Genomic DNA, 6,109 nt, shown 5'->3' on the forward strand with positions numbered 1-6,109 from the left:
TAATTATACTCTATGTCAGTTTTACGAAATAGAATATTATACTTTTTCTAACCGAGATGCATTTTACAATTTCCCCAAGTAAGAAAAATAAAAGTAGACGAATCGAAGAAATGGTATGAGGAAAATAAAATGAGAGRGTGTTAATTTTACGAGGAAAGAATATGTGAAAAATTGTAGGAAACATTTGAGTTGATTGTATTAAATGTACTTTCATTTCAAAAATTACTTTTTCTCAACTGACTTTTATATTCTTTGTTTTTTTCTAACATATTTCGAATCTTTCTCTTCCTTTCTTTTATATTTTTTGTACTTACTCTTCTTTTACTTTTTTTGTTTCCTTTTGGTTTTTGGAATGTTTCTCTTTTTCTGTTTTTTTTCCTTTTCTTTTTAAACGAGCTTTTTATCCTTCCCTTACGTCTTTGTTATCGAAGACGAAAACGTACTTTCACAAGAAATGAGGATATTCAAATAAAATAATAAATATTYGAAATCTGTATAATATATGTAGTGTCAACAATAGCTTCAATTTTTTCGGCAACAGATGTACTGTAAACTAGTATAATTGTTCACGTATTTTATTTAATTTCATCTCATTATTTTTAACAAAGATAAAAAATTTATCAGTTCTGTAACATGGTTTTGTATAAATATACTCTATGTCAGTTTTACGAAATAGAATATTATACTTTTTACTTTTACGTAATTGTAACCGAGATGCATTTTACAATTTCCCCAAGTAAGAAAAAKAAAAGTAGACGAATCGAAGAAATGATATGAGGAAAATAAAACGAAAGGGGGTAATCTTACGAGGAAAGAATATGTGAAAAGTATAGGAAACATTTGAGTTGATTGTATTAAATGCACTTTCATTTCAAAAACTACTTTTCTCGACTGACTTTTATATTCTTTGTTTTTTTCTAACACATTTTGAATTTTTTTCTTCCTTTCTTTCTTTCTTTTATAATTTTTTGTACTTACTCTTCTTTTATTTTTTTTCCCTTTGGTTTTTGGAATGTTTCTCTTTTTCTATTTTTTTTCCTTTGCTTTTTGAACGAGCTTTTTATCCTTCCCTTACGTCTTTGTTATCGAAGTCGAAAACGTACTTTCTTTCGGTAGTTCGACGACGAAATTGATGTTCGCCGAGGTGTGATGTTATAGGCGCATCAGCCTTGATGAAAAGTTTCAAACTTTCAAAGTATCTTGTAAAACACGTTCAAAAAGAAGTAGAGATAGACAGATAGCTAAACGTAGAAAGAGAAGGAAAACATAGAAAACGTCATTCTTAGTTCCACTTTCTGTATCCTCCCCATCATCCTATAAAATCCCTAGGATCGTCAAAAGGATTAAAATTGACGGAAGGAAAAAAAAAAGAAGAAGAGAAAAAAGAAAATAGAAAAAAAAAAAAAAAAAAGAAACTACCTTATTTTTCTGACACGTTAAAATCGTGCCCTAGGAAATTGTTTAATGGCTCGTTCCACGGTGTTATCGTTACTTTAACGAGTCGAGTAAGGGGAAAACATTTTTTTTTCCAAACTCGCGTGAGAGTCCTTCGGTTAAATTGCTTAATGGTTTTAAACTCGATTCGAGAAGGAGAAAAAAAAAAGAAAATATATATTTAATCCGATGCATATATACGTAAATGGCACATATACACGTAAACGTGCATGGAAAGTTGGATAAGCTGAATAATGGTTGTTGACCACGGTGTTGGAATAGTTTTAAACGAAGGGAGGGGGGGGAGCAGGGGGGGGGTTTGTATTAGACTTATTTGAAGTTTCCTTCGTTTTCTCAAATTTACTCTCGTTTGCTGTATCAATCCTTGTTTTGATCTTTCGAAGCAGAGAAATTGCACGAAATTCATTGAATTGAAGTTCGGAGTTCTTCTTGAATTCAGACGTCTGTTTTTTGGTTTTTATTTTTTGTTTTTTTGTAGTTAAATCAAATGATAAACAAGTAGGAAGGAAGATGCGATGATCAGATGGGGTTCGTCAACGTTCATGGAAATTTCAAAAGTTTTTAGCACGACGCGACGTGCATAAATTCACACACATACGTATATACATAGATGCGTACTTTTTCAACAATCTGTCTGTCTCACTTTCTCTCACACACACACTCTCTCCGCATATTTCTATCAGTATCTCTGTCTAGTAACTTTTCGCTAATGTCCTCCACTTCCTCCTCCTCCTCCTCTTCCTCCTCCACCTCCTCCTCTTTGTCGTCCTTCCCGCTTTATCGTCAAAGGGAATGTTGCTCATCCTTCGTACTAAAGTGCATCCAACGCAAGAGAAATGATTTATTTCGAGTTCAGTGAACTCTTCTCTAGACGCCGTAGTTGAAAAGTTACCGATTCATTAATTTTATCTAACGTTTATCCTAGACCATTCCCAAAACGCGTGTTTTTTTATTCAATTTTTCTTTCTTTCCTTATTTAGAACAGATACAAAATAAAGGAAGCTACTTAAGGGGCACATCTAGTGTGACTGCCTAAAAAAAGGTGATTTTTGGGAATTTTTTTCAAGGAAACTACTGCATGAAATATTTTAACATTTAGAGGATATATTTATGCATAATTAACGAATATTCAGTAAAATTTTCAAATGAAAAAAGGTAATTTTCAGCGAGTTATTCGCTATTTTCCAAGTCACTAAAAAAAAGGGCCTAAACGGCTGTAGTGATTCCGACCTTCACCGTTGATGAAATAAAAAAAAAATACTGTTAATCTAAAAAGTATTGTCTGTACAATGACTTAAAATTATGAAAAAAATTGAAATTTAACAAAATGGCAGACTTTTAACAAAAAAAACATCGAATTTTGCTGAAAATTTTGATGATTTTTGACCCGCCAAAATTACATTTTTTATACAATCGACAAACTTTGAGGTCATTGTACAGAGAAACATATACGAAATAAGAAAAAAAAATCAAAGCGATCGAATGATTATCGTTCGAGTTACAACTGCAGCCAATTTGAAAAATGTAGTTTTGAGAAAAACGCGTTCAAAGATAAAATGATTGCTTTCTAATCCCTGAGTGGCTACTCTTTAGAAGTCTGTAACTCTAAAACTATTTGAAATTTCAGTATGTTATTTTAAAGATATAAACTATCGAAATTTGCACAAAAAATGCCCCTTAAATATGTCCCTTAAGGGGTTACATGGGTTTGGGGCTTTCAAAAAAATTTTTTTTTATTTTTTTTTTTACATACTACAACTCATATAGAATATTGTATTCAATTTTGAAGTCGATAGGAGTAGTAGTTTTAAAGATAGAGCCTTGAGAAGCACTCAAATTTTTAAACGCGTTTTTCTCGAAACGCTTTTTCTAAAAACGGTGGTCAAGATTTCTCGAAAACTATTTAACCGATTTTCATGAAATTTGCTACACGTCTTCGTGATACTATTGACAAGGACTTGGACGAAAGATTTTCGTTTTTTTCATCAAATCGAATTTTAAGAAACCAAAATGTGGTGCAAATTGTAGCAAAATTTGAATGTTCTTGCTAAAAACGTTGCCAAAAATCCAAATTTCAATTTTTTGGTTGTTTTCTTCTTTCAATTTGTCGTTTTAGGTATTCACTGAAAGACCCTCTTTTTTCCACTGAAAAACCCCCACCGTTTATGAGTTCTGCTGTCAACGCGAAAACACTTTTTTTCGGTAGGGTCACCGAAAATGACGTCGCAATGGCTGAGTTTAAAATATTTTTCAATCAAAATTTCAAAAAATCTTCTTCAAATATGTATCTTAAATGCTATAAAAAGTTTGAATAAGAATTCCATTTTTTATATAGACAAAAAAATTGTTGAAAATATGCTATTTTTTCCCGGTGTAAACCCATGTAACCCCTTAAAATAGACATTTCTCATTATATTATTATCGAGTTAAAAAATTAGGTTTCTTTTTCTTTTTTCTACGTTATTTTTGTACTCGTTTGTTGTTTTAATCATTCATTCAATGAATCATTCTTTTATGACTCGACACGAGTCATATATTGCAATCGTTGGATTTTTATCTGTTCCTCTTCCTTCCTCTCTCTCACTCTCTTCTCTTTCTATTTCTTATTTTCTTCTCTAATGTAGAAGTAAAACGGCAAGTTTCTCTTTGACACGAAGAAAGCGTGTTATAATAATGAAAGTGTTATCGATCCGATTCTTCCTTCTCTTACTTACTATAATACACGTGTGAGTTATTATTAAAGACCTCTTGGAAACGTGGATGAAAGCAAAAAGTACTTACAATTAGTGGATACAATTATCCTCCCTTTCTTTTTTTTTTTTTACTTGCAAACTTTCGTAATAAACGAGAAAATAAAAAGAGAAAGAGAGAGAGAGAGAGAGAGAGAGAGAGAGAGAGAGAGAGAGAGAGAGAGAGAGAGAGAGAAAAAATACAAAAATATTCCCTTCGAAATATTATACTTTTGACCGAAAAAATATTGGATCACATTTCCGAAAATTCGTGGAAACTTTGTTGTACGTTTATCCAATAGAAAATTATAAATCAAACAAGTTGTAATCTTATGCACGGCTTCTTCTTATTGTTTTTCTTTTTTTACATTGTCGATGCTTCGAAAATGCTTAAAGCTTGACGAAAGTGCTTTCATAATAATTGTTAATAGGAAACAATTTCTTTCTCGATTAAATTCTACTAAACTATTATGACAAAATGGGAATATTCCGGTACGTTGAAGGGTTTTTGCTTACGTGCTTAGTTCCTTACTTGGCTTATTTACTTTAAAGGGATTCTACTTACACACCCTTTTATATATTTCAACGGATATCTCTACTTTTCGTGATTTTGGCTTCCGAGATCTCTAACAAAGCCATTGTGGGGATGATAATTAAATTGAGTCAATGAATCCTTTCGAGTTATCATTTAAATTTATTCTCAAATTACGCGTAATATTCATGTAATATGTCGGAAAAATTTCTTTCATTTATTTCCTTCCTACTTATCATATTTATAAAATTATTTTAACGATAAGTAATTAGAATTCTCGTATAAATAAATTAATTATTTAGGATTGAAGAGTATAAGATGATATTCATATTTTTATTACAATAATAATTATTTATTTATTATAATTATTTTTGACCGAACAATTTACTAATTTTCAATTAGTTGTTTCTCTTGTCGAAAAATAAAATGATTAATAAAAAGATATCTTAAGGAATTTGGACATTCAAAAGAAATAGAACTTTATATCAAGACTTAAACAAGTGTAGATGTTTTGTGTTTTGAATATTATATTATAAATAAAAAAAAAATGTATGTCTGCTTAAATAAAAAAGACGCTGAACTTTAGAGATTAAGTTGTTGAATAAGTCCCAATAAATGGATGAAACGTCCAACTTATCAAAATTAAGTTCTACTTCTTTTTTTTATGTCCAAATTCCCTATGATACCTTCTTATTAAGAATTTTATTTTTCGACGAGAGAAACAACTGATTGAATTATATTAAATGATTGAAAATGTTCGAAAAGACGTTTAAAATGACGTTTATATTATTGTTTGCTCAATTCGTATAAACCAATCCGTATAATACGAATTCTTTTTGTTGAGAAATGTTTGTTCGGTTAAAAAAGGATGAAAATAAAAGTTACATCTTAATTATAAAAAATTTCATACACAAATATTATATTCAATGATTGAAAATATTTGAAAGGACGTTTAAAAAGAATATTATCGTTTGCTCAATTCGTAAAAACCAATCCGTATAATACGAATTCCTTTTGTTGAGAAAATTCGGTTCGGTTAGAAGAAAATAAAAGTTACATCTTAATTATACAAAAATTTATACACAAATATTATATTAAATAAGAAGGTATCATAGAGAATTTGGACTTTAAAAAAAGAAGTAGAACTTAATTTTGATAAGTTGGACGTTTCGTCCTTTTATTGGGACTTCTTCAGCAACTTAATTTTTAAAGTTCACGGATTAAGACTTAAGGGGTTACATGGGTTTACACCGGGAAAAAATTAGCATATTTTCAACAATTTTTTTTTCTATATAAAAAATGAAATTCTTATTCAAACTTTTTATAGCATTTAAGATACATATTTAAAGAACATTTTCTAAAATTTTGGTTGAAAAATATTTTAAACTCAGCC

The sequence above is a fragment of the Polistes canadensis genome, unplaced genomic scaffold, assembly GCF_001313835.1.
Source record: "Polistes canadensis isolate GaletaPanama2010 unplaced genomic scaffold, ASM131383v1 scaffold_462, whole genome shotgun sequence".
NCBI classification, from domain to species: domain Eukaryota; kingdom Metazoa; phylum Arthropoda; class Insecta; order Hymenoptera; family Vespidae; genus Polistes; species Polistes canadensis.